Raw genomic sequence first — 18286 nt, forward strand, 5'->3', positions numbered from 1 at the left:
CTGGAGGTATGGAGCTCTGGAGGTATGGAGCTCTGGAGGTATGGAGCTATGGAGCCCTGGAGCTCTGGAGGTATGGAGCTATGGTGCTATGGAGCTCTGAAGCCATGGAGCTCTGGTGCTATGGAGCTCTGGAGGTATGGAGCTCTGGAGGTATGGAGCTCTGGAGGTATGGAGCTATGGAGCCCTGGAGCTCTGGAGGTATGGAGCTATGGTGCTATGGAGCTCTGAAGCCATGGAGCTCTGGTGCTATGGAGCTATGGAGCTCTGGTGCTATGGAGCTATGGAGGTATGGAGCCACCAGCCAGCACCCTCCGTGGCTGGATCAATGGAAGTGTTTTAGGTACCAGGCAGCCAAAGGGCCGAGGCCTCACGCTCGACCACGCCGGCGCAGAGTTCCAGCCGCTCGGATAAGCTCTGTCACTCACCCGCCGCGCAGCCACCGGTAACGGGGAAATGTCGCCGCCTGGCGGACACGCCGTTGTAAATGAATGGGCTTTCACACTTAGTGCAATTTTCGCCAACTCTCTGACTTAGAGCTATGGAAGTATGGAGCTATGGAGCCACCAGCCACCCAGGCTGGAGCTATGGAGCTCTGGAGGTATGGAGCTCAGGTGCTATGGAAGTATGGAGCTATGGAGCTATGGAAGTATGGAGCTATGGAGCTATGGAGCTCTGGAAGTATGGAGCTATGGAGCTCTGGAGGTATGGAGCTATGGAGCCCTGGAGCCCTGGAGCTATGGAGCTCTGGTGCTATGGAGGTATGGAGCTCTGGAGGTATGGAGCTCTGGAGGTATGGAGCTATGGAGCTATGGAGCCCTGGAGCTATGGAGCTATGGAGCCCTGGAGCTATGGAGCTATGGAGCCCTGGAGCTATGGAGCTATGGAGCTCTGGTGCTATGGAGCTATGGAGCTCTGGTGCTATGGAGCTATGGAGCTCTGGTGCTATGGAGCTATGGAGCTCTGGTGCTATGGAGCTATGGAGCTCTGGAAGTATGGAGCTATGGAGCTCTGGAGGTATGGAGCTATGGAGCCCTGGAGCTATGGAGCCCTGGAGCTATGGAAGTATGGAGCTCTGGTGCTATGGAGCTATGGAGCTCTGGTGCTATGGAGCTATGGAGCTCTGGAGGTATGGAGCTATGGAGCTATGGAGCTCTGGAGGTATGGAGCTATGGAGCTATGGAAGTATGGAGCTCTGGTGCTATGGAGCTATGGAGCTCTGGTGCTATGGAGCTATGGAGCTCTGGTGCTATGGAGCTATGGAGCTATGGAGCTCTGGAAGTATGGAGCTCTGGTGCTATGGAGCTATGGAGCTCTGGTGCTATGGAGCTATGGAGCTCTGGTGCTATGGAGCTATGGAGCTCTGGTGCTATGGAGCTCTGGTGCTATGGAGCTCTGGTGCTATGGAGCTATGGAGCTCTGGTGCTATGGAGCTATGGAGCTCTGGAGGTATGGAGCTCTGGAGGTATGGAGCTCTGGAGGTATGGAGCTTTGGAGCCCTGGAGCTCTGGAGGTATGGAGCTATGGTGCTATGGAGCTCTGAAGCCATGGAGCTCTGGTGCTATGGAGCTCTGGAGCTCTGGAGGTATGGAGCTCTGGAGGTATGGAGCTATGGAGCCCTGGAGCTCTGGAGGTATGGAGCTATGGTGCTATGGAGCTCTGAAGCCATGGAGCTCTGGTGCTATGGAGCTCTGGAGCTCTGGAGGTATGGAGCTCTGGAGGTATGGAGCTATGGAGCCCTGGAGCTCTGGAGGTATGGAGCTATGGTGCTATGGAGCTCTGAAGCCATGGAGCTCTGGTGCTATGGAGCTCTGGAGCTCTGGAGGTATGGAGCTCTGGAGGTATGGAGCTCTGGAGGTATGGAGCTATGGAGCCCTGGAGCTCTGGAGGTATGGAGCTATGGTGCTATGGAGCTCTGAAGCCATGGAGCTCTGGTGCTATGGAGCTCTGGAGGTATGGAGCTCTGGAGGTATGGAGCTCTGGAGGTATGGAGCTATGGAGCCCTGGAGCTCTGGAGGTATGGAGCTATGGTGCTATGGAGCTCTGAAGCCATGGAGCTCTGGTGCTATGGAGCTATGGAGCTCTGGTGCTATGGAGCTATGGAGGTATGGAGCCACCAGCCAGCACCCTCCGTGGCTGGATCAATGGAAGTGTTTTAGGTACCAGGCAGCCAAAGGGCCGAGGCCTCACGCTCGACCACGCCGGCGCAGAGTTCCAGCCGCTCGGATAAGCTCTGTCACTCACCCGCCGCGCAGCCACCGGTAACGGGGAAATGTCGCCGCCTTGTGGACACGCCGTTGTAAATGAATGGGCTTTCGCACTTAGTGCAATTTTCGCCAACTCTCTGACTTAGAGCTATGGAAGTATGGAGCTATGGAGCCACCAGCCACCCAGGCTGGAGCTCTGGAGCTCTGGAGGTATGGAGCTCTGGTGCTATGGAAGTATGGAGCTCTGGTGCTATGGAAGTATGGAGCTATGGAGGTATGGAAGTATGGAGCTATGGAAGTATGGAGCTATGGAGCTCTGGAAGTATGGAGCTATGGAGCTCTGGAGGTATGGAGCCCTGGAGCTATGGAGCCCTGGAGCTATGGAAGTATGGAGCTCTGGTGCTATGGAGCTATGGAGCTCTGGTGCTATGGAGCTATGGAGCTATGGAGCTCTGGAGCTATGGAGCTCTGGAGGTATGGAGCTATGGAGCTATGGAGCTCTGGAGGTATGGAGCTATGGAGCTATGGAAGTATGGAGCTCTGGTGCTATGGAGCTATGGAGCTCTGGTGCTATGGAGCTATGGAGCTCTGGTGCTATGGAGCTATGGAGCTATGGAGCTCTGGAAGTATGGAGCTCTGGTGCTATGGAGCTATGGAGCTCTGGTGCTATGGAGCTATGGAGCTCTGGTGCTATGGAGCTCTGGTGCCATGGAGCTCTGGTGCTATGGAGCTATGGAGCTCTGGTGCTATGGAGCTCTGGAGGTATGGAGCTCTGGAGGTATGGAGCTCTGGAGGTATGGAGCTATGGAGCCCTGGAGCTCTGGAGGTATGGAGCTATGGTGCTATGGAGCTCTGAAGCCATGGAGCTCTGGTGCTATGGAGCTATGGAGCTCTGGTGCTATGGAGCTATGGAGCTATGGAGCTCTGGAAGTATGGAGCTCTGGTGCTATGGAGCTATGGAGCTCTGGTGCTATGGAGCTATGGAGCTCTGGTGCTATGGAGCTATGGAGCTCTGGTGCTATGGAGCTCTGGTGCTATGGAGCTCTGGTGCTATGGAGCTATGGAGCTCTGGTGCTATGGAGCTATGGAGCTCTGGAGGTATGGAGCTCTGGAGGTATGGAGCTCTGGAGGTATGGAGCTATGGAGCCCTGGAGCTCTGGAGGTATGGTGCTATGGTGCTATGGAGCTCTGAAGCCATGGAGCTCTGGTGCTATGGAGCTCTGGAGCTCTGGAGGTATGGAGCTCTGGAGGTATGGAGCTATGGAGCCCTGGAGCTCTGGAGGTATGGAGCTATGGTGCTATGGAGCTCTGAAGCCATGGAGCTCTGGTGCTATGGAGCTCTGGAGCTCTGGAGGTATGGAGCTCTGGAGGTATGGAGCTCTGGAGGTATGGAGCTATGGAGCCCTGGAGCTCTGGAGGTATGGAGCTATGGTGCTATGGAGCTCTGAAGCCATGGAGCTCTGGTGCTATGGAGCTCTGGAGGTATGGAGCTCTGGAGGTATGGAGCTCTGGAGGTATGGAGCTATGGAGCCCTGGAGCTCTGGAGGTATGGAGCTATGGTGCTATGGAGCTCTGAAGCCATGGAGCTCTGGTGCTATGGAGCTCTGGTGCTATGGAGCTCTGGAGGTATGGAGCTCTGGAGGTATGGAGCTCTGGAGGTATGGAGCTATGGAGCCCTGGAGCTCTGGAGGTATGGAGCTATGGTGCTATGGAGCTCTGAAGCCATGGAGCTCTGGTGCTATGGAGCTATGGAGCTCTGGTGCTATGGAGCTCTGGAGGTATGGAGCCACCAGCCAGCACCCTCCGTGGCTGGATCAATGGAAGTGTTTTAGGTACCAGGCAGCCAAAGGGCCGAGGCCTCACGCTCGACCACGCCGGCGCAGAGTTCCAGCCGCTCGGATAAGCTCTGTCACTCACCCGCCGCGCAGCCACCGGTAACGGGGAAATGTCGCCGCCTGGCGGACACGCCGTTGTAAATGAATGGGCTTTCGCACTTAGTGCAATTTTCGCCAACTCTCTGACTTAGAGCTATGGAAGTATGGAGCTATGGAGCCACCAGCCACCCAGGCTGGAGCTATGGAGCTCTGGAGGTATGGAGCTCAGGTGCTATGGAAGTATGGAGCTATGGAGCTATGGAAGTATGGAGCTATGGAGCTATGGAGCTCTGGAGGTATGGAGCTATGGAGCCCTGGAGCCCTGGAGCTATGGAGCTCTGGTGCTATGGAGGTATGGAGCTCTGGAGGTATGGAGCTCTGGAGGTATGGAGCTATGGAGCTATGGAGCCCTGGAGCTATGGAGCTATGGAGCCCTGGAGCTATGGAGCTATGGAGCCCTGGAGCTATGGAGCTATGGAGCTCTGGTGCTATGGAGCTATGGAGCTCTGGTGCTATGGAGCTATGGAGCTCTGGTGCTATGGAGCTATGGAGCTCTGGTGCTATGGAGCTATGGAGCTCTGGAAGTATGGAGCTATGGAGCTCTGGAGGTATGGAGCTATGGAGCCCTGGAGCTATGGAGCCCTGGAGCTATGGAAGTATGGAGCTCTGGTGCTATGGAGCTATGGAGCTCTGGTGCTATGGAGCTATGGAGCTCTGGAGCTATGGAGCTCTGGAGGTATGGAGCTATGGAGCTATGGAGCTCTGGAGGTATGGAGCTATGGAGCTATGGAAGTATGGAGCTCTGGTGCTATGGAGCTATGGAGCTCTGGTGCTATGGAGCTATGGAGCTCTGGTGCTATGGAGCTATGGAGCTATGGAGCTCTGGAAGTATGGAGCTCTGGTGCTATGGAGCTATGGAGCTCTGGTGCTATGGAGCTATGGAGCTCTGGTGCTATGGAGCTATGGAGCTCTGGTGCTATGGAGCTCTGGTGCTATGGAGCTATGGAGCTCTGGTGCTATGGAGCTATGGAGCTCTGGAGGTATGGAGCTCTGAAGCCATGGAGCTCTGGTGCTATGGAGCTCTGGAGGTATGGAGCTCTGGAGGTATGGAGCTCTGGAGGTATGGAGCTATGGAGCCCTGGAGCTCTGGAGGTATGGAGCTATGGTGCTATGGAGCTCTGAAGCCATGGAGCTCTGGTGCTATGGAGCTCTGGAGGTATGGAGCTCTGGAGGTATGGAGCTCTGGAGGTATGGAGCTATGGAGCCCTGGAGCTCTGGAGGTATGGAGCTATGGTGCTATGGAGCTCTGAAGCCATGGAGCTCTGGTGCTATGGAGCTATGGAGCTCTGGTGCTATGGAGCTATGGAGGTATGGAGCCACCAGCCAGCACCCTCCGTGGCTGGATCAATGGAAGTGTTTTAGGTACCAGGCAGCCAAAGGGCCGAGGCCTCACGCTCGACCACGCCGGCGCAGAGTTCCAGCCGCTCGGATAAGCTCTGTCACTCACCCGCCGCGCAGCCACCGGTAACGGGGAAATGTCGCCGCCTTGTGGACACGCCGTTGTAAATGAATGGGCTTTCGCACTTAGTGCAATTTTCGCCAACTCTCTGACTTAGAGCTATGGAAGTATGGAGCTATGGAGCCACCAGCCACCCAGGCTGGAGCTCTGGAGCTCTGGAGGTATGGAGCTCTGGTGCTATGGAAGTATGGAGCTCTGGTGCTATGGAAGTATGGAGCTATGGAGGTATGGAAGTATGGAGCTATGGAAGTATGGAGCTATGGAGCTCTGGAAGTATGGAGCTATGGAGCTCTGGAGGTATGGAGCCCTGGAGCTATGGAGCCCTGGAGCTATGGAAGTATGGAGCTCTGGTGCTATGGAGCTATGGAGCTCTGGTGCTATGGAGCTATGGAGCTATGGAGCTCTGGAGCTATGGAGCTCTGGAGGTATGCAGCTATGGAGCTATGGAGCTCTGGAGGTATGGAGCTATGGAGCTATGGAAGTATGGAGCTCTGGTGCTATGGAGCTATGGAGCTCTGGTGCTATGGAGCTATGGAGCTCTGGTGCTATGGAGCTATGGAGCTATGGAGCTCTGGAAGTATGGAGCTCTGGTGCTATGGAGCTATGGAGCTCTGGTGCTATGGAGCTATGGAGCTCTGGTGCTATGGAGCTATGGAGCTCTGGTGCTATGGAGCTCTGGTGCTATGGAGCTCTGGTGCTATGGAGCTATGGAGCTCTGGTGCTATGGAGCTATGGAGCTCTGGAGGTATGGAGCTCTGGAGGTATGGAGCTCTGGAGGTATGGAGCTATGGAGCCCTGGAGCTCTGGAGGTATGGAGCTATGGTGCTATGGAGCTCTGAAGCCATGGAGCTCTGGTGCTATGGAGCTCTGGAGCTCTGGAGGTATGGAGCTCTGGAGGTATGGAGCTATGGAGCCCTGGAGCTCTGGAGGTATGGAGCTATGGAGCTCTGAAGCCATGGAGCTCTGGTGCTATGGAGCTCTGGAGCTCTGGAGGTATGGAGCTCTGGAGGTATGGAGCTCTGGAGGTATGGAGCTATGGAGCCCTGGAGCTCTGGAGGTATGGAGCTATGGTGCTATGGAGCTCTGAAGCCATGGAGCTCTGGTGCTATGGAGCTCTGGAGGTATGGAGCTCTGGAGGTATGGAGCTCTGGAGGTATGGAGCTATGGAGCCCTGGAGCTCTGGAGGTATGGAGCTATGGTGCTATGGAGCTCTGAAGCCATGGAGCTCTGGTGCTATGGAGCTCTGGAGGTATGGAGCTCTGGAGGTATGGAGCTATGGAGCCCTGGAGCTCTGGAGGTATGGAGCTATGGTGCTATGGAGCTCTGAAGCCATGGAGCTCTGGTGCTATGGAGCTATGGAGCTCTGGTGCTATGGAGCTATGGAGGTATGGAGCCACCAGCCAGCACCCTCCGTGGCTGGATCAATGGAAGTGTTTTAGGTACCAGGCAGCCAAAGGGCCGAGGCCTCACGCTCGACCACGCCGGCGCAGAGTTCCAGCCGCTCGGATAAGCTCTGTCACTCACCCGCCGCGCAGCCACCGGTAACGGGGAAATGTCGCCGCCTGGCGGACACGCCGTTGTAAATGAATGGGCTTTCGCACTTAGTGCAATTTTCGCCAACTCTCTGACTTAGAGCTATGGAAGTATGGAGCTATGGAGCCACCAGCCACCCAGGCTGGAGCTATGGAGCTCTGGAGGTATGGAGCTCAGGTGCTATGGAAGTATGGAGCTATGGAGCTATGGAAGTATGGAGCTATGGAGCTATGGAGCTCTGGAAGTATGGAGCTATGGAGCTCTGGAGGTATGGAGCTCTGGAGCCCTGGAGCTATGGAGCTCTGGTGCTATGGAGGTATGGAGCTCTGGAGGTATGGAGCTCTGGAGGTATGGAGCTATGGAGCTATGGAGCCCTGGAGCTATGGAGCTATGGAGCCCTGGAGCTATGGAGCTATGGAGCCCTGGAGCTATGGAGCTATGGAGCTCTGGTGCTATGGAGCTATGGAGCTCTGGTGCTATGGAGCTATGGAGCTCTGGTGCTATGGAGCTATGGAGCTCTGGTGCTATGGAGCTATGGAGCTCTGGAAGTATGGAGCTATGGAGCTCTGGAGGTATGGAGCTATGGAGCCCTGGAGCTATGGAGCCCTGGAGCTATGGAAGTATGGAGCTCTGGTGCTATGGAGCTATGGAGCTCTGGTGCTATGGAGCTATGGAGCTCTGGAGCTATGGAGCTCTGGAGGTATGGAGCTATGGAGCTATGGAGCTCTGGAGGTATGGAGCTATGGAGCTATGGAAGTATGGAGCTCTGGTGCTATGGAGCTATGGAGCTCTGGTGCTATGGAGCTATGGAGCTCTGGTGCTATGGAGCTATGGAGCTATGGAGCTCTGGAAGTATGGAGCTCTGGTGCTATGGAGCTATGGAGCTCTGGTGCTATGGAGCTATGGAGCTCTGGTGCTATGGAGCTATGGAGCTCTGGTGCTATGGAGCTCTGGTGCTATGGAGCTCTGGTGCTATGGAGCTATGGAGCTCTGGTGCTATGGAGCTATGGAGCTCTGGAGGTATGGAGCTCTGGAGGTATGGAGCTCTGGAGGTATGGAGCTTTGGAGCCCTGGAGCTCTGGAGGTATGGAGCTATGGTGCTATGGAGCTCTGAAGCCATGGAGCTCTGGTGCTATGGAGCTCTGGAGCTCTGGAGGTATGGAGCTCTGGAGGTATGGAGCTATGGAGCCCTGGAGCTCTGGAGGTATGGAGCTATGGTGCTATGGAGCTCTGAAGCCATGGAGCTCTGGTGCTATGGAGCTCTGGAGCTCTGGAGGTATGGAGCTCTGGAGGTATGGAGCTATGGAGCCCTGGAGCTCTGGAGGTATGGAGCTATGGTGCTATGGAGCTCTGAAGCCATGGAGCTCTGGTGCTATGGAGCTCTGGAGCTCTGGAGGTATGGAGCTCTGGAGGTATGGAGCTCTGGAGGTATGGAGCTATGGAGCCCTGGAGCTCTGGAGGTATGGAGCTATGGTGCTATGGAGCTCTGAAGCCATGGAGCTCTGGTGCTATGGAGCTCTGGAGGTATGGAGCTCTGGAGGTATGGAGCTCTGGAGGTATGGAGCTATGGAGCCCTGGAGCTCTGGAGGTATGGAGCTATGGTGCTATGGAGCTCTGAAGCCATGGAGCTCTGGTGCTATGGAGCTATGGAGCTCTGGTGCTATGGAGCTATGGAGGTATGGAGCCACCAGCCAGCACCCTCCGTGGCTGGATCAATGGAAGTGTTTTAGGTACCAGGCAGCCAAAGGGCCGAGGCCTCACGCTCGACCACGCCGGCGCAGAGTTCCAGCCGCTCGGATAAGCTCTGTCACTCACCCGCCGCGCAGCCACCGGTAACGGGGAAATGTCGCCGCCTTGTGGACACGCCGTTGTAAATGAATGGGCTTTCGCACTTAGTGCAATTTTCGCCAACTCTCTGACTTAGAGCTATGGAAGTATGGAGCTATGGAGCCACCAGCCACCCAGGCTGGAGCTCTGGAGCTCTGGAGGTATGGAGCTCTGGTGCTATGGAAGTATGGAGCTCTGGTGCTATGGAAGTATGGAGCTATGGAGGTATGGAAGTATGGAGCTATGGAAGTATGGAGCTATGGAGCTCTGGAGGTATGGAGCCCTGGAGCTATGGAGCCCTGGAGCTATAGAAGTATGGAGCTCTGGTGCTATGGAGCTATGGAGCTCTGGTGCTATGGAGCTATGGAGCTATGGAGCTATGGAGCTCTGGAGCTATGGAGCTCTGGAGGTATGGAGCTATGGAGCTATGGAGCTCTGGAGGTATGGAGCTATGGAGCTATGGAAGTATGGAGCTCTGGTGCTATGGAGCTATGGAGCTCTGGTGCTATGGAGCTATGGAGCTCTGGTGCTATGGAGCTATGGAGCTATGGAGCTCTGGAAGTATGGAGCTCTGGTGCTATGGAGCTATGGAGCTCTGGTGCTATGGAGCTATGGAGCTCTGGTGCTATGGAGCTCTGGTGCTATGGAGCTCTGGTGCTATGGAGCTATGGAGCTCTGGTGCTATGGAGCTCTGGAGGTATGGAGCTCTGGAGGTATGGAGCTCTGGAGGTATGGAGCTATGGAGCCCTGGAGCTCTGGAGGTATGGAGCTATGGTGCTATGGAGCTCTGAAGCCATGGAGCTCTGGTGCTATGGAGCTATGGAGCTCTGGTGCTATGGAGCTATGGAGCTATGGAGCTCTGGAAGTATGGAGCTCTGGTGCTATGGAGCTATGGAGCTCTGGTGCTATGGAGCTATGGAGCTCTGGTGCTATGGAGCTATGGAGCTCTGGTGCTATGGAGCTCTGGTGCTATGGAGCTCTGGTGCTATGGAGCTATGGAGCTCTGGTGCTATGGAGCTATGGAGCTCTGGAGGTATGGAGCTCTGGAGGTATGGAGCTCTGGAGGTATGGAGCTATGGAGCCCTGGAGCTCTGGAGGTATGGAGCTATGGTGCTATGGAGCTCTGAAGCCATGGAGCTCTGGTGCTATGGAGCTCTGGAGCTCTGGAGGTATGGAGCTCTGGAGGTATGGAGCTATGGAGCCCTGGAGCTCTGGAGGTATGGAGCTATGGTGCTATGGAGCTCTGAAGCCATGGAGCTCTGGTGCTATGGAGCTCTGGAGCTCTGGAGGTATGGAGCTCTGGAGGTATGGAGCTCTGGAGGTATGGAGCTATGGAGCCCTGGAGCTCTGGAGGTATGGAGCTATGGTGCTATGGAGCTCTGAAGCCATGGAGCTCTGGTGCTATGGAGCTCTGGAGGTATGGAGCTCTGGAGGTATGGAGCTCTGGAGGTATGGAGCTATGGAGCCCTGGAGCTCTGGAGGTATGGAGCTATGGTGCTATGGAGCTCTGAAGCCATGGAGCTCTGGAGGTATGGAGCTCTGGAGGTATGGAGCTCTGGAGGTATGGAGCTTTGGAGCCCTGGAGCTCTGGAGGTATGGAGCTATGGTGCTATGGAGCTCTGAAGCCATGGAGCTCTGGTGCTATGGAGCTCTGGAGCTCTGGAGGTATGGAGCTCTGGAGGTATGGAGCTATGGAGCCCTGGAGCTCTGGAGGTATGGAGCTATGGTGCTATGGAGCTCTGAAGCCATGGAGCTCTGGTGCTATGGAGCTCTGGAGCTCTGGAGGTATGGAGCTCTGGAGGTATGGAGCTATGGAGCCCTGGAGCTCTGGAGGTATGGAGCTATGGTGCTATGGAGCTCTGAAGCCATGGAGCTCTGGTGCTATGGAGCTCTGGAGCTCTGGAGGTATGGAGCTCTGGAGGTATGGAGCTCTGGAGGTATGGAGCTATGGAGCCCTGGAGCTCTGGAGGTATGGAGCTATGGTGCTATGGAGCTCTGAAGCCATGGAGCTCTGGTGCTATGGAGCTCTGGAGGTATGGAGCTCTGGAGGTATGGAGCTCTGGAGGTATGGAGCTATGGAGCCCTGGAGCTCTGGAGGTATGGAGCTATGGTGCTATGGAGCTCTGAAGCCATGGAGCTCTGGTGCTATGGAGCTATGGAGCTCTGGTGCTATGGAGCTATGGAGGTATGGAGCCACCAGCCAGCACCCTCCGTGGCTGGATCAATGGAAGTGTTTTAGGTACCAGGCAGCCAAAGGGCCGAGGCCTCACGCTCGACCACGCCGGCGCAGAGTTCCAGCCGCTCGGATAAGCTCTGTCACTCACCCGCCGCGCAGCCACCGGTAACGGGGAAATGTCGCCGCCTTGTGGACACGCCGTTGTAAATGAATGGGCTTTCGCACTTAGTGCAATTTTCGCCAACTCTCTGACTTAGAGCTATGGAAGTATGGAGCTATGGAGCCACCAGCCACCCAGGCTGGAGCTCTGGAGCTCTGGAGGTATGGAGCTCTGGTGCTATGGAAGTATGGAGCTCTGGTGCTATGGAAGTATGGAGCTATGGAGGTATGGAAGTATGGAGCTATGGAAGTATGGAGCTATGGAGCTCTGGAAGTATGGAGCTATGGAGCTCTGGAGGTATGGAGCCCTGGAGCTATGGAGCCCTGGAGCTATGGAAGTATGGAGCTCTGGTGCTATGGAGCTATGGAGCTCTGGTGCTATGGAGCTATGGAGCTATGGAGCTCTGGAGCTATGGAGCTCTGGAGGTATGGAGCTATGGAAGTATGGAGCTCTGGTGCTATGGAGCTATGGAGCTCTGGTGCTATGGAGCTATGGAGCTCTGGTGCTATGGAGCTATGGAGCTATGGAGCTCTGGAAGTATGGAGCTCTGGTGCTATGGAGCTATGGAGCTCTGGTGCTATGGAGCTATGGAGCTCTGGTGCTATGGAGCTCTGGTGCTATGGAGCTCTGGTGCTATGGAGCTATGGAGCTCTGGTGCTATGGAGCTCTGGAGGTATGGAGCTCTGGAGGTATGGAGCTCTGGAGGTATGGCGCTATGGAGCCCTGGAGCTCTGGAGGTATGGAGCTATGGTGCTATGGAGCTCTGAAGCCATGGAGCTCTGGTGCTATGGAGCTATGGAGCTCTGGTGCTATGGAGCTATGGAGCTATGGAGCTCTGGAAGTATGGAGCTCTGGTGCTATGGAGCTATGGAGCTCTGGTGCTATGGAGCTATGGAGCTCTGGTGCTATGGAGCTATGGAGCTCTGGTGCTATGGAGCTCTGGTGCTATGGAGCTCTGGTGCTATGGAGCTATGGAGCTCTGGTGCTATGGAGCTATGGAGCTCTGGAGGTATGGAGCTCTGGAGGTATGGAGCTCTGGAGGTATGGAGCTATGGAGCCCTGGAGCTCTGGAGGTATGGAGCTATGGTGCTATGGAGCTCTGAAGCCATGGAGCTCTGGTGCTATGGGGCTCTGGAGCTCTGGAGGTATGGAGCTCTGGAGGTATGGAGCTATGGAGCCCTGGAGCTCTGGAGGTATGGAGCTATGGTGCTATGGAGCTCTGAAGCCATGGAGCTCTGGTGCTATGGAGCTCTGGAGCTCTGGAGGTATGGAGCTCTGGAGGTATGGAGCTCTGGAGGTATGGAGCTATGGAGCCCTGGAGCTCTGGAGGTATGGAGCTATGGTGCTATGGAGCTCTGAAGCCATGGAGCTCTGGTGCTATGGAGCTCTGGAGGTATGGAGCTCTGGAGGTATGGAGCTCTGGAGGTATGGAGCTATGGAGCCCTGGAGCTCTGGAGGTATGGAGCTATGGTGCTATGGAGCTCTGAAGCCATGGAGCTCTGGTGCTATGGAGCTCTGGAGGTATGGAGCTCTGGAGGTATGGAGCTCTGGAGGTATGGAGCTATGGAGCCCTGGAGCTCTGGAGGTATGGAGCTATGGTGCTATGGAGCTCTGAAGCCATGGAGCTCTGGTGCTATGGAGCTCTGGAGGTATGGAGCTCTGGAGGTATGGAGCTCTGGAGGTATGGAGCTATGGAGCCCTGGAGCTCTGGAGGTATGGAGCTATGGTGCTATGGAGCTCTGAAGCCATGGAGCTCTGGTGCTATGGAGCTATGGAGCTCTGGTGCTATGGAGCTATGGAGGTATGGAGCCACCAGCCAGCACCCTCCGTGGCTGGATCAATGGAAGTGTTTTAGGTACCAGGCAGCCAAAGGGCCGAGGCCTCACGCTCGACCACGCCGGCGCAGAGTTCCAGCCGCTCGGATAAGCTCTGTCACTCACCCGCCGCGCAGCCACCGGTAACGGGGAAATGTCGCCGCCTTGTGGACACGCCGTTGTAAATGAATGGGCTTTCGCACTTAGTGCAATTTTCGCCAACTCTCTGACTTAGAGCTATGGAAGTATGGAGCTATGGAGCCACCAGCCACCCAGGCTGGAGCTCTGGAGCTCTGGAGGTATGGAGCTCTGGTGCTATGGAAGTATGGAGCTCTGGTGCTATGGAAGTATGGAGCTATGGAGGTATGGAAGTATGGAGCTATGGAAGTATGGAGCTATGGAGCTCTGGAAGTATGGAGCTATGGAGCTCTGGAGGTATGGAGCCCTGGAGCTATGGAGCCCTGGAGCTATGGAAGTATGGAGCTCTGGTGCTATGGAGCTATGGAGCTCTGGTGCTATGGAGCTATGGAGCTATGGAGCTCTGGAGCTATGGAGCTCTGGAGGTATGCAGCTATGGAGCTATGGAGCTATGGAGCTCTGGAGGTATGGAGCTATGGAGCTATGGAAGTATGGAGCTCTGGTGCTATGGAGCTATGGAGCTCTGGTGCTATGGAGCTATGGAGCTCTGGTGCTATGGAGCTATGGAGCTATGGAGCTCTGGAAGTATGGAGCTCTGGTGCTATGGAGCTATGGAGCTCTGGTGCTATGGAGCTATGGAGCTCTGGTGCTATGGAGCTATGGAGCTCTGGTGCTATGGAGCTCTGGTGCTATGGAGCTCTGGTGCTATGGAGCTATGGAGCTCTGGTGCTATGGAGCTATGGAGCTCTGGAGGTATGGAGCTCTGGAGGTATGGAGCTCTGGAGGTATGGAGCTATGGAGCCCTGGAGCTCTGGAGGTATGGAGCTATGGTGCTATGGAGCTCTGAAGCCATGGAGCTCTGGTGCTATGGAGCTCTGGAGCTCTGGAGGTATGGAGCTCTGGAGGTATGGAGCTATGGAGCCCTGGAGCTCTGGAGGTATGGAGCTATGGAGCTCTGAAGCCATGGAGCTCTGGTGCTATGGAGCTCTGGAGCTCTGGAGGTATGGAGCTCTGGAGGTATGGAGCTCTGGAGGTATGGAGCTATGGAGCCCTGGAGCTCTGGAGGTATGGAGCTATGGTGCTATGGAGCTCTGAAGCCATGGAGCTCTGGTGCTATGGAGCTCTGGAGGTATGGAGCTCTGGAGGTATGGAGCTCTGGAGGTATGGAGCTATGGAGCCCTGGAGCTCTGGAGGTATGGAGCTATGGTGCTATGGAGCTCTGAAGCCATGGAGCTCTGGTGCTATGGAGCTCTGGAGGTATGGAGCTCTGGAGGTATGGAGCTCTGGAGGTATGGAGCTATGGAGCCCTGGAGCTCTGGAGGTATGGAGCTATGGTGCTATGGAGCTCTGAAGCCATGGAGCTCTGGTGCTATGGAGCTATGGAGCTCTGGTGCTATGGAGCTATGGAGGTATGGAGCCACCAGCCAGCACCCTCCGTGGCTGGATCAATGGAAGTGTTTTAGGTACCAGGCAGCCAAAGGGCCGAGGCCTCACGCTCGACCACGCCGGCGCAGAGTTCCAGCCGCTCGGATAAGCTCTGTCACTCACCCGCCGCGCAGCCACCGGTAACGGGGAAATGTCGCCGCCTTGTGGACACGCCGTTGTAAATGAATGGGCTTTCGCACTTAGTGCAATTTTCGCCAACTCTCTGACTTAGAGCTATGGAAGTATGGAGCTATGGAGCCACCAGCCACCCAGGCTGGAGCTCTGGAGCTCTGGAGGTATGGAGCTCTGGTGCTATGGAAGTATGGAGCTCTGGTGCTATGGAAGTATGGAGCTATGGAGGTATGGAAGTATGGAGCTATGGAAGTATGGAGCTATGGAGCTCTGGAGGTATGGAGCCCTGGAGCTATGGAGCCCTGGAGCTATGGAAGTATGGAGCTCTGGTGCTATGGAGCTCTGGTGCTATGGAGCTATGGAGCTATGGAGCTATGGAGCTCTGGAGCTATGGAGCTCTGGAGGTATGGAGCTATGGAGCTATGGAGCTCTGGAGGTATGGAGCTATGGAGCTATGGAAGTATGGAGCTCTGGTGCTATGGAGCTATGGAGCTCTGGTGCTATGGAGCTATGGAGCTCTGGTGCTATGGAGCTATGGAGCTATGGAGCTCTGGAAGTATGGAGCTCTGGTGCTATGGAGCTATGGAGCTCTGGTGCTATAGAGCTATGGAGCTCTGGTGCTATGGAGCTCTGGTGCTATGGAGCTCTGGTGCTATGGAGCTATGGAGCTCTGGTGCTATGGAGCTCTGGAGGTATGGAGCTCTGGAGGTATGGAGCTCTGGAGGTATGGAGCTATGGAGCCCTGGAGCTCTGGAGGTATGGAGCTATGGTGCTATGGAGCTCTGAAGCCATGGAGCTCTGGTGCTATGGAGCTATGGAGCTCTGGTGCTATGGAGCTATGGAGCTATGGAGCTCTGGAAGTATGGAGCTCTGGTGCTATGGAGCTATGGAGCTCTGGTGCTATGGAGCTATGGAGCTCTGGTGCTATGGAGCTATGGAGCTCTGGTGCTATGGAGCTCTGGTGCTATGGAGCTCTGGTGCTATGGAGCTATGGAGCTCTGGTGCTATGGAGCTATGGAGCTCTGGAGGTATGGAGCTCTGGAGGTATGGAGCTCTGGAGGTATGGAGCTATGGAGCCCTGGAGCTCTGGAGGTATGGAGCTATGGTGCTATGGAGCTCTGAAGCCATGGAGCTCTGGTGCTATGGAGCTCTGGAGCTCTGGAGGTATGGAGCTATGGAGCCCTGGAGCTCTGGAGGTATGGAGCTATGGTGCTATGGAGCTCTGAAGCCATGGAGCTCTGGTGCTATGGAGCTCTGGAGCTCTGGAGGTATGGAGCTCTGGAGGTATGGAGCTCTGGAGGTATGGAGCTATGGAGCCCTGGAGCTCTGGAGGTATGGAGCTATGGTGCTATGGAGCTCTGAAGCCATGGAGCTCTGGTGCTATGGAGCTCTGGAGGTATGGAGCTCTGGAGGTATGGAGCTCTGGAGGTATGGAGCTATGGAGCCCTGGAGCTCTGGAGGTATGGAGCTATGGTGCTATGGAGCTCTGAAGCCATGGAGCTCTGGTGCTATGGAGCTCTGGAGGTATGGAGCTCTGGAGGTATGGAGCTCTGGAGGTATGGAGCTATGGAGCCCTGGAGCTCTGGAGGTATGGAGCTATGGTGCTATGGAGCTCTGAAGCCATGGAGCTCTGGTGCTATGGAGCTATGGAGCTCTGGTGCTATGGAGCTATGGAGGTATGGAGCCACCAGCCAGCACCCTCCGTGGCTGGATCAATGGAAGTGTTTTAGGTACCAGGCAGCCAAAGGGCCGAGGCCTCACGCTCGACCACGCCGGCGCAGAGTTCCAGCCGCTCGGATAAGCTCTGTCACTCACCCGCCGCGCAGCCACCGGTAACGGGGAAATGTCGCCGCCTTGTGGACACGCCGTTGTAAATGAATGGGCTTTCGCACTTAGTGCAATTTTCGCCAACTCTCTGACTGGAGCTATGGAAGTATGGAGCTATGGAGCCACCAGCCACCCAGGCTGGAGCTATGGAGCTCTGGAGGTATGGAGCTCTGGTGCTATGGAAGTATGGAGCTATGGAGCTATGGAAGTATGGAGCTATGGAGCTATGGAGCTCTGGAAGTATGGAGCTATGGAGCTCTGGAGGTATGGAGCTATGGAGCCCTGGAGCCCTGGAGCTATGGAGCCCTGGAGCTATGGAGCTATGGAGCCCTGGAGCTATGGAGCTATGGAGCCCTGGAGCTATGGAGCTATGGAGCTCTGGTGCTATGGAGCTATGGAGCTCTGGTGCTATGGAGCTCTGGTGCTATGGAGCTATGGAGCTCTGGTGCTATGGAGCTATGGAGCTCTGGAAGTATGGAGCTATGGAGCTCTGGAGGTATGGAGCTATGGAGCTCTGGAGGTATGGAGCTATGGAGCCCTGGAGCTATGGAGCCCTGGAGCTATGGAAGTATGGAGCTCTGGTGCTATGGAGCTATGGAGCTCTGGTGCTATGGAGCTATGGAGCTCTGGAGCTATGGAGCTCTGGAGGTATGGAGCTATGGAGCTCTGGAGGTATGGAGCTATGGAGCTATGGAAGTATGGAGCTCTGGTGCTATGGAGCTATGGAGCTCTGGTGCTATGGAGCTATGGAGCTCTGGTGCTATGGAGCTATGGAGCTATGGAGCTCTGGAAGTATGGAGCTCTGGTGCTATGGAGCTATGGAGCTCTGGTGCTATGGAGCTATGGAGCTCTGGTGCTATGGAGCTATGGAGCTCTGGTGCTATGGAGCTATGGTGCTATGGAGCTCTGGTGCTATGGAGCTATGGAGCTCTGGTGCTATGGAGCTATGGAGCTCTGGAGGTATGGAGCTCTGGAGGTATGGAGCTCTGGAGGTATGGAGCTTTGGAGCCCTGGAGCTCTGGAGGTATGGAGCTATGGTGCTATGGAGCTCTGAAGCCATGGAGCTCTGGTGCTATGGAGCTATGGAGCTCTGGTGCTATGGAGCTATGGAGGTATGGAGCCACCAGCCAGCACCCTCCGTGGCTGGATCAATGGAAGTGTTTTAGGTACCAGGCAGCCAAAGGGCCGAGGCCTCACGCTCGACCACGCCGGCGCAGAGTTCCAGCCGCTCGGATAAGCTCTGTCACTCACCCGCCGCGCAGCCACCGGTAACGGGGAAATGTCGCCGCCTTGTGGACACGCCGTTGTAAATGAATGGGCTTTCGCACTTAGTGCAATTTTCGCCAACTCTCTGACTTAGAGCTATGGAAGTATGGAGCTATGGAGCCACCAGCCACCCAGGCTGGAGCTCTGGAGCTCTGGAGGTATGGAGCTCTGGTGCTATGGAAGTATGGAGCTCTGGTGCTATGGAAGTATGGAGCTATGGAGGTATGGAAGTATGGAGCTATGGAAGTATGGAGCTATGGAGCTCTGGAAGTATGGAGCTATGGAGCTCTGGAGGTATGGAGCCCTGGAGCTATGGAGCCCTGGAGCTATGGAAGTATGGAGCTCTGGTGCTATGGAGCTATGGAGCTCTGGTGCTATGGAGCTATGGAGC

Source organism: Syngnathus leptorhynchus, unplaced genomic scaffold, assembly GCF_054491065.1.
Source record: "Syngnathus leptorhynchus isolate UIUO unplaced genomic scaffold, UIUO_Slep HiC_scaffold_38, whole genome shotgun sequence".
NCBI lineage: Eukaryota > Metazoa > Chordata > Actinopteri > Syngnathiformes > Syngnathidae > Syngnathus > Syngnathus leptorhynchus.